At 38.0% G+C, this 9,439-nt stretch overlaps 1 protein-coding gene across 1 annotated transcript in view; it reads right to left on the bottom strand.

Annotated features, from left to right (window-relative positions):
* The window catches only part of LOC107584397 (MAGUK p55 subfamily member 7-like), a 166,697-nt gene extending 157,949 nt beyond the window's left edge, over nt 1–8,748 (bottom strand). Inside the window, exon 1 of the mRNA XM_016270999.1 lies at nt 8,528–8,748. The gene's annotated coding sequence lies outside the window, so the exon portion shown is untranslated. The remainder of the gene's footprint in view (nt 1–8,527) is intronic.
* Nucleotides 8,749–9,439: the final 691 nt, after the last annotated feature.

The raw sequence follows: 9,439 nt of genomic DNA, 5'->3' as shown, positions 1-9,439 counted from the left end.
GTGCTGCTGCAGAGTTAGTGCATCAGAGAAAACGAAGAAGAAGAGCTGCTGTGCTGTAGCTTCAAATTTTTGGCATGTCTAGAACAATTCTTACAAGTATAACACGATGTAGCTGGGCGCCGTGGACAGACGCCGAACGGTGCCTCCGGTGTGCCTACACTAGGGGTCGACCGATTATCGGCGCTGATATTAAGCATTATTATGATTATCGGTATCGGTCATTTTCAAAACCGATTCGCCGAAAAAATAACTTAATTTTGAAACGCGCTATTTGGCTCTGATGCAGCCTGTCAGAACTCACCACTCTGTGGCCTAAAGTAGTCTCCGGCCACCGCTCATCTGATTTGTTGGGAGTCATGAGTCCGACCAATCAATGCGGAACTCACTCACTCCAAAAGCGCTTGCTAACTGAAGCTGCTTCAGTGATCACGCATCAGTTGTCTCTCAAAGGTAAGAGAGCAGCAGATGTTGCTTAAGTTGCAATAGATCCCAGTGTAACGTTAGTGCATTGAAGTTGCAAAACACCTCAATAATTGGAATCGCAGAATCCAGTCATGGAATTTACTGTATGACGCGGAATGTCACGGAATTTGTCAAAGTTTGGATGAATTAATCAAAAGTAGGTCAGTACACTTAAATAGTCGCAATATGGACTAGTATCTGTAAATATTAGCGGCAGCAAAAATACTATTTAAATACGAATCCAGCATGTTCTGCGTGTCTCTGTGTATGTAAATGGCACAGACGAGCGGTTATGTTTTCTACACATACAAAGTGTGCGACGCTCACGCTGATTTCAGCTTCTGTCGTATCACTACATGAGGACATAAATCAGTGTTTCCCCTGCCATTCTTTTTGGGGGGCGGCCCGTTAATTTTATTTAATTATATTTTCTCTATAGCGCCAGATTTTATTACTTAAAAGATAGATTAAATGAATGTTTTATGCCTTAAAACAAAATGTAAATACACAACACAGAATTTCTGAGCAAAAAAATCATAAGGCTATTGTAAGAATAAATGAAACTTGTTTTTATGCTTTCAAATTAGACATGCTAAAACAGAATTTGGTTACAATAAAACATTTCATAGGGCCCTAAAGATGTCAAGATGTTTTCTGACATTCACACTGAAGATGTTCTTTTTGCTCAGCAGCGATTTTTGTTTTGGAACTCTGCCATGCAGCCCATTTTTGCCCAGTCTCTTTCTTATGGTGGAGTCATGAACACTGACCTTAACTGAGGCAAGTGAGGCCTGCAGTTCTTTGGATGTTGTTGTGGGGTCTTTTGTGACCTCTTGGATGAGTCGTCGCTGTGCTCTTGGGGTAATTTTGGTCAGCCGGCCACTCCTGGGAAGGTTCTCCACTGTTCCATGTTTTTGCCATTTGTGAATAATGGCTCTCACTGTGGTTCACTGGAGTCCCAAAGCTTTAGAAATGGCTTTATAACCTTTTCCAGACTGATAGATCTCAATTACTTTTTCTCATTTGTTTCTGAATTTCTTTGGATCTCGGCATGATGTCTAGCTTTTGAGGATCTTTTGGTCTACTTCACTTTGTCAGGCAGGTTCTATTGAAGAGATTTCTTGATTGCGAACAGGTGTGACAGTGATCAGGCCTGGGTGTGGCTAGAGAAATTGAACTCAGAACACTTCTTCACACAGGGCCATGTAGTTTTGGATTTGGTTTTCCCTTAATAAAAACCTTCATTTAAAATCTGCATGTTGTGTTTACTTGTGTTATCTTTGAATAATATTTAAATTAGTTTGATGATCTGAAACATTAAAGTGTGACAAACATGCAAAAAAAAGAAATCAGGAAAAGGGGGCCAACACTTTTTCACACCACTGTATATATTGGTTCAAAATATCGGTTACCGGTCTACTTGATCTGTAATAATCGGTATCGGCCCTGAAAAACACATATCGGTCGACCCCTAGCCTACACTCATAGAAAATAATGTATTTGAATTTTAAAAACGTGGCGTGACGCTGCGCTTCTCGTCCAGTGCCCGACTGCCTGAAACGCTGTTTTTTTCACCTCCATGCCCAAACGTCTTTGTTGTTGAAAGACGGAGCAAGGGGCGTTGCAGTACTGAAACACTATCTAAGCTGTTCGCCAATCACAACGCACTGGGACAGCTAACCAACCACAACACATTTTGTTTTTCGGAAGGCGGACCTTCATCAAAGCCGGAACTAATCGAGCCGTTTGTGCCAGCCTGGGAAGAAAGATATTGTAATAATGTAAATTATGTGAAAAATTGTGTTTTTCGAACCACCAAGCATGAGAGCATGTTCTAGTACACCCCCAAAACAAAATCAAGACTTTGTAAAAGAGCAAAATAGGACCCATTTAAATCTAGATTTATTTTGTTTGGATCAAAACTAGAATTTAAATTAATTGACTTTCTTCAATAAGAAAAATATACTTTGTGCCAGGTTTTATAAAATAGTTTTCATAGACATAGAAAATATTGTTTAGGGCAAGTTATTTATTTTTCATTGGCTCAAGTTATAAAATATAGATGTGAATCATTACCCTACATTTTTTTAATTGGATGAATTAAAATATTTTTACAGTGCAGTTTTGTAATGACATGAGGATGAGTAAATGATAAAAAAAATTGTTTTTGGGTGAACTATTCCTTTAGGCCCTCCTAAACACACAAATGAAGATTTACGGAGTAACTGGGTTATTTTAGTCTGGTTCCTCCATACTTCATCACTAAATTATTAAAAGTAGTGCGGAGCAGAGACGAGGTTGGTTATGATGCATGAACCAGTCGATGGGAAAACTCTCATCAATAAAACAAACTGGGATACAACCACATGCAAGATCTCCACCAATGTTACACAAGCCCGTACCAACACACTAAACTCTCCAAAAGCTTCAACTTCCAGCAGAAAGTAGTCTTGCACTTGACACTGAGTAGAAGGAGCATCACAAAATACTGCTTTCCTTTTCAAGAGCTTATGGGTTGTATGAGTTGCATCAACCTCAGTCTCAAAAAGCACCTTCTTTACAGCCAGAGGTAAATTTTGTATGTATGCTGCCTATTTTCTTGCTCTCAAAGTGTGATTGAGCTGATAGTGATCGATCTGAAATGGCTGTTGAACAGCAATGGCAGCACAACATTTTCTGATCTGTAAGTATTAGTGTACAATGAATAATAGACACAGGATGGCCAGATGGGGAATATACAGCAGATCTGTGGTATAATGTACATGTCAGCAGAACTGAACCACTGATTCAGATACTGTATAATCTAAAAGCAGCAGAGCTCTCTGAAATGAACACCTGAGCTTTGATGCACTGCAAGATATAGTGATGACAAATGTATTATTGCTAACAGTGCTCGGCTGAGTATGACCTTCACATCACATTGTTTTAAACGACTGAACTGCTCACATACTAAAATATGTTTGCTGCATAAATCAGACTGGCTTATTGAAAATGCTAATTCATTCTCTGCTAGCAGAAGGTGCATTTGGAGCGGCAGACAGAGGTTTCTCCAGTAACGGCTGTACATAAAGCAGTGCTCCGCTCACAAATGCTGCATTATCAGGCATTACAGGCTAGATTAAATGAAAATGACATCGAAAATTGGTTGTTGGAACAGTGTTGCCAGTAAGTTACTGTAAAAACCCTTTGAAATGTTTAACAGTGTAAAATGTTTTAAAAAATAAAACCAATACAATATTATCGAACAAAAATATCTCACATTGATTTAACTGAAAATAAAAAAAGTTTTTCAGGTGTCCGGTCACTTTTGACCACGAACAACACAAGTGTAACTCCCAAATGAACAATACCAGCAGGGGCGTAAATTTCGTCTAACAGTAGGGGGGGGGACAATAAACATAAAATTTCTCAAGAGCAATTTTTGAAGGGGACACAAATACTACAGCTAAAATTGTACTTGTAAGGATATGTATACACCGAGGAAACACGTTTTTATAGAGTTACTTGCTAAATGCGCTGCATTATTTTGCTCATTGCGCCCTCCTGTGGCCTCGGGAAACAATTAGACCTATTTAATCTGCATATAAAACATTAGAAATTAGATACGTTTAATTTTTATTGTGTTTGATTGTTAAAACAAAAAATATTTGTTGTTGGTCTCAAATTGTGTTAATTATAAATACAGTGGTTAAATTTAAATTGTTTTTCTATTGCCTTTTGTTTTAAAAAAAAGGATATAATGTCAATAATTATCGATACCGAACGATATAAAAACATTATATCGTTAATAAATTTTTTAGCTATATTGCCCAGCTTTACTTACTACTACCAGTGCAGCAGGGAGACCGTGCCAAATTAGACAACATCAAGCTGTTGTTGTTGCGCAGAGACAGTGCTCGTGTCCGTTGTATCCGTCACAGTGTTGCCAAGTCCGCGGTTTTCCCGTGGAATTGGGCTACTTTATCACCGTTGCCGCGGGTTGTTTTTCATGTCCACGGATTGAAGTGACCCAAATAACATGTATTTTAGCCCCCGGAACGCGATTTTTACCGGGGGACCCCCTCGAAACGCAGTTAGTTTGGGCTAGTTTTGGGTAGCAACTGGGAGGCTTTTGTTATAAAAACCCTGGCAACCCTTTTCATCAAGCAGGTAATGTTTTTATTGCCAACATAGTGACTCATCGAAAAATACATTGGCATCATCTGTATTAAAGAGAAAATCACTTCAGCCGATGTTTAAGTGAATAAAATAGCCTTGACAGCCTTGGAGTTCCACAATTATTGACTTCTCTCTCACCGGACTTGTGTGCGTGTAGGTGATGTAAAAGAGTAAAGTTTATTAGACGATTCCATTTTAATGGTTCAATTAAATTAATAAATCAAAAGCATCTCCAATTAATTGATTTTATTGAAAAAATAATAATAATTTTCTTCAGAAATACTGCACATTTCTCTACATTTTTCTCCTAAATAAATTCTGCTAAATAATATTTCTGGTAAATACGCCTTAATGTTTTATTATTAGTAGACTAAAACATGTGGATGTTGTCATTCTTACACTAATACTGAACTTTGATTTCATTTATTTGGACTATGAGATGGACACCTGCTTCTTGCACTATGTTGCACTTTACTTTTTTACATTTGGATTAATGAAATAGTTTAATAAAATATTCAATATGCTAATGTTTCATGTTAATGTCAACATGAAACGGCTTGGGATTTGTTTAAAAAAACGACTCATTTAAATGATTCAGAGTCGACTCTTTTGAGAGACAACTTTATACACATGGTGCACTTTCAGATTTAAAACTTTGCAGGATGTTTTCATTCACTTAGTCAAGTCAAGTCACCTTTATTTATATAGCGCTTTTAACAATACAGATTGTGTCAAAGCAACTGAACAGCATTAATTAGGAAAATGGTGTCAATAATGCAAAATGACAATAGTAAACACTAATTTTTCAGTTAAAGACAGTTCATCATTGAATTGAGAGCTGTATCATTATGTTTCATAATATATTATGAATATTCATAGTATGTTTCACTGCATGAAAGGTGATTTTTTTTTTTTCAAAAATCCATAATAGGGGCACTTTAAATAAATAAATGTATTGAATTATTTCCAGGACTTTTACAGGCCTGAGAAAAGACACACTCTTGACATTCCTTGATATTTCTAGGGTTTCCAGGACCATAGAAAATTAAAACCCACATTTACTTAGATTTTTGTAAATCCATCCTTGAAAAACAGAATAAACTGCCATTTAAAGTAGATGATAAATACCGTATTTGCTGCAGCTCAAAACTTCCCACATCACATTCCAAACCTCTCTTCCCTCAGCTTCGACCTCACCATTACAGAAACAACAGCACTGGACTGCCAGTAACACCAGGCCACACACTGGGCCAGCTAACAACCAGACATTAGACACCTGTTCTACCACTGCAGTTTAGATGACCCCCTCCACACACACACACACAGAAGTTAGGTTACCAGACTAATGAAACTTGTTACTACCAAGACTTCTGCCAGCAACATTTACTGCATCAATATACAACCCTTCCTCTGCTTCATCTTTTATTTGCACAGAGCAGGTTGTCTGACAACCTCACTGAATTAGCTAGTCCTGTTGTTCATGCTCTGCCTCTAAAAGTTGAGAAGCACATGGTTAAACCAAACTGCATGTTCAACTTTCTCAAGAACAGTTCAAGCCTTATTTTGATATATATATTTTTTTATGTCTTCTTCATTCCCTCAATGCTTCTTGTCACTTCTTTGTAGTTGTAAAATTTACTAGGAATTTCTGAGTTAAAACCGTTTCTACACTAAAAATTTTCCAGTGTAGGTAAACATCAGAACAGCTCTTTGGCAAATACACAGTATGTTACTGATAGCAAAACATCTAAATCAGTATTTGTGCATCTTGAACAATCGGATTCCTATTTGATTGGTTATGTACGTTGCATTTATAAATTGACCACTAAAGTACATCCCTGAAAAAAGAATACAAATTTAATCTACTATTCCCATGTTACATGCAACTATATTGGAGTTCAAGTCTATCATCAAGCCAGTGCAAGGCAGCAACATTTTCTGTTGAATGCTCTCTTCTGCTTGCATGTGGATTGCAGTTTTCTTAAATGTCCATATGCTGACATAATTGTGTTTGAGAGAACTAAAGTTTATCTAACGTAAACAGCCAGATGCACTTACACTTGGCTGAGTCAAGATGCATTTTTCGACACTCAAATGCATCTTGAGCCCTATTCGCACAGGAATAGTATTATCTGGGGGCTTTGTGTGATTTTGAAATTATCCCCCCCCATATCTGAATTTCGTGTGGTGCATTCGCACGGGATAATGGAAGCCTGTGATTTTACTCCAATTTACTGACTTATCTCCCGGATGTCAAGGCTTTGAGAGTCCCGTTCTATGGTCCGGTTAGATGGATTTAAAAAAAAAGAAAAAAAAAAAAAGAAACCAATATAGTTTTGTGCCCTGTGTCATTTACATTTCACCAGGTTAAAATAATATCTCAAGCTTTATGCTTGATTTATTTGTAATATTAACCTCGAAACCTTTTCAGCTTTCTTTCTGCAAAGTATATAGTTGTATGGTGTAGTATAGCGATATGACAGCACCCAAAATACTATCAAAACACTCCAAAACAGCTGCATTCTTCGCAAAGATGGATAAAAAGGCACACAGGAAACAAAAACCTCGAAAAATGAAACAACCCGCCAAATGCTGGCCAAATTACAGACATGGCCGATTCGCACAGGATTAAGATCACAGAAAACCTCCACAATTATTACAAATGACTGGAGGTCACCAGGTAATACTAATCCCGTTCGAATAGGGCTTCTGGTGGTCATTTAAGCATGGTCGTGATAGCTACCCAATCAGTAAAAATGCATTAAGAGCCCAAGTGTAAATATTCCCTGAGTGTATGTTTGGATTTAAAACCATGTGATCACAGTTTGACGATTATACAGTGAGACCAGTTCACATGTTTACAAGACATATGAGCTTTATTTTAGACCCATAAACAGGTGATGACCTGAAGTGATCCATTCACATCACCTCAGTTCAACCCACCAGTGATTTCTTCTCCACTTCAAGTGGGTATGTTCAGTATTTCATATTTCACTAATCCCACAGGACCTCCAAAGAATACATTCCACACACACACACACATATATATATATATATATATATATATACACACACACACATACACACACACATACATATACACACACACACACACATACATACACACACACACACACACACACATACACACACACACGCGCATACATATCATGTGTGTTTTTGTATAAACATTTTGGTGTTTATGTAAATAAATTAGAGGGGGAGAGAGAAATGTATAAACATTTACAAACTTTATAAAATAAATACATACACAATCGTCCACAAATTACATAATAGTTTATCTAACATACCTAATATGTCTTTGTTGTGAAGACCTAGGTCATAGGACGTACAGTAGTTGTAGCAAAAACAGCGGAGACCAGAACATGGCTTCACTAGCTGTCAGCCCAGAAGCAGCAGTACTAGGTGAAATTAAATAAACGAATCGAATACACATTCACTTTATTATACTTAATTGAGCATGTCAAGCCAACCCTAACACTCGAGCAGTTAGGATGACTGATGAGTCTGCCCTGTTGCTCAGGGCGAGCCCACCCGGTGATGTGAGTGTCAAGCTCCGCGTCAATACTCTGCTGAAATAAAGCCGATCCCTTCCCTGCATTCCGGATAGTAACTCGTTTCATTGTTTGTTTGTCCAGTTTAGCTCAACGGTCGGGTGCACTTGACACGGAGAGCTCGCGCTGTCAAGTGCACCGACAGTTGGCTCGAGCAAAACAGGACACACAACAACAATGAAAGAAGTCAGTCCTCGAGTTTTCAAAATAACTTCCTTCGACACTGCCGTCAGCGACTAAACATTTAAGATTTTTAGTCAGGTTTATGTTTAAACAACGCGGTAAATGTTTTGCTTGCGGTCTCAGAAGAGAAATAAGCTGTTATTACTCACTCGGGCAGTTTATTGTGTTTGGGAAGTCCAGTCAAGACGCCTTGGGGTTCTTGGGCAGTCACTCTTGAGAAAAAGTTGCCTCCGCTTTGCTTTTAAAAGGCAAAAATTAATAATTTTAAGCAAAATATCCCAGGCTTGGAGTAGGTCTTCGCGTCCAAACTGTTTTTCTTTTCACGCAAAACGCGTCGGACAATCTGCGTTCAACGCGGCAGGCGGGCGGAAGTAATCTTTTACTTGATTGGACAGATAACTAAAGTAGGGCGGGCTCAAAGTGTAATCCTTAAATACCATTGGCGGTTACATAATCAATCATATGCCACACCTGCCCTTATTCTACGAAATTACGCTTTATTATAAGAGGTCTACCGGGAGACTGTGCATACGTAAATAAATCATAATGACATTTTTCATTTGTGAATAAAATGTTCTTTTCTAAGGGGTAAAGTTTCCAGGAAGGAATGAATCGTTCCTCTCTAGAGTTCAGACGACTGAACACCTGTCTTTCCTGTTCTAGAAGCACATGACCGCCAGGTTTTTTCTATTTAAATATCTTGCCTATGTATCTCTAGTAACTTGATTTGATCCGTCTCGACACGCTAGTCCTTGTTGTCTCACTCAGTGGTTTTCTTCAGTGAGAAAATGTATATGGCAGACTGGTTTGACAGGTTTGAATTAGACAATGCCTCACGGCTGCAACTAAGGTTCAGTCTCTACACAACAAAATGAAAAATGTTCAGTTGATCTGTTCAGAACAAAGAACTATAGACATTTTATAGGCAGTGGTAAGTTTAAGAAAGAAAGAAAGAAAGAAAGAAAGAAGCAATTGTTTGCTACTTGAAAAAAGGCAGAGAGCCTGATCTGCTCTTCATTCTGACATGCGTGCAGGGCCCAACTCTCAAACATAAATAATAT

This window comes from Sinocyclocheilus grahami, unplaced genomic scaffold (assembly GCF_001515645.1).
Source record: "Sinocyclocheilus grahami isolate Dianchi unplaced genomic scaffold, SAMN03320097.WGS_v1.1 scaffold59.1, whole genome shotgun sequence".
Classification (NCBI taxonomy): Eukaryota; Metazoa; Chordata; class Actinopteri; order Cypriniformes; family Cyprinidae; genus Sinocyclocheilus; species Sinocyclocheilus grahami.
The sequence above is the reverse complement of the archived record's forward strand: the minus strand, read 5'-3'. Positions and strand labels throughout refer to the sequence as shown.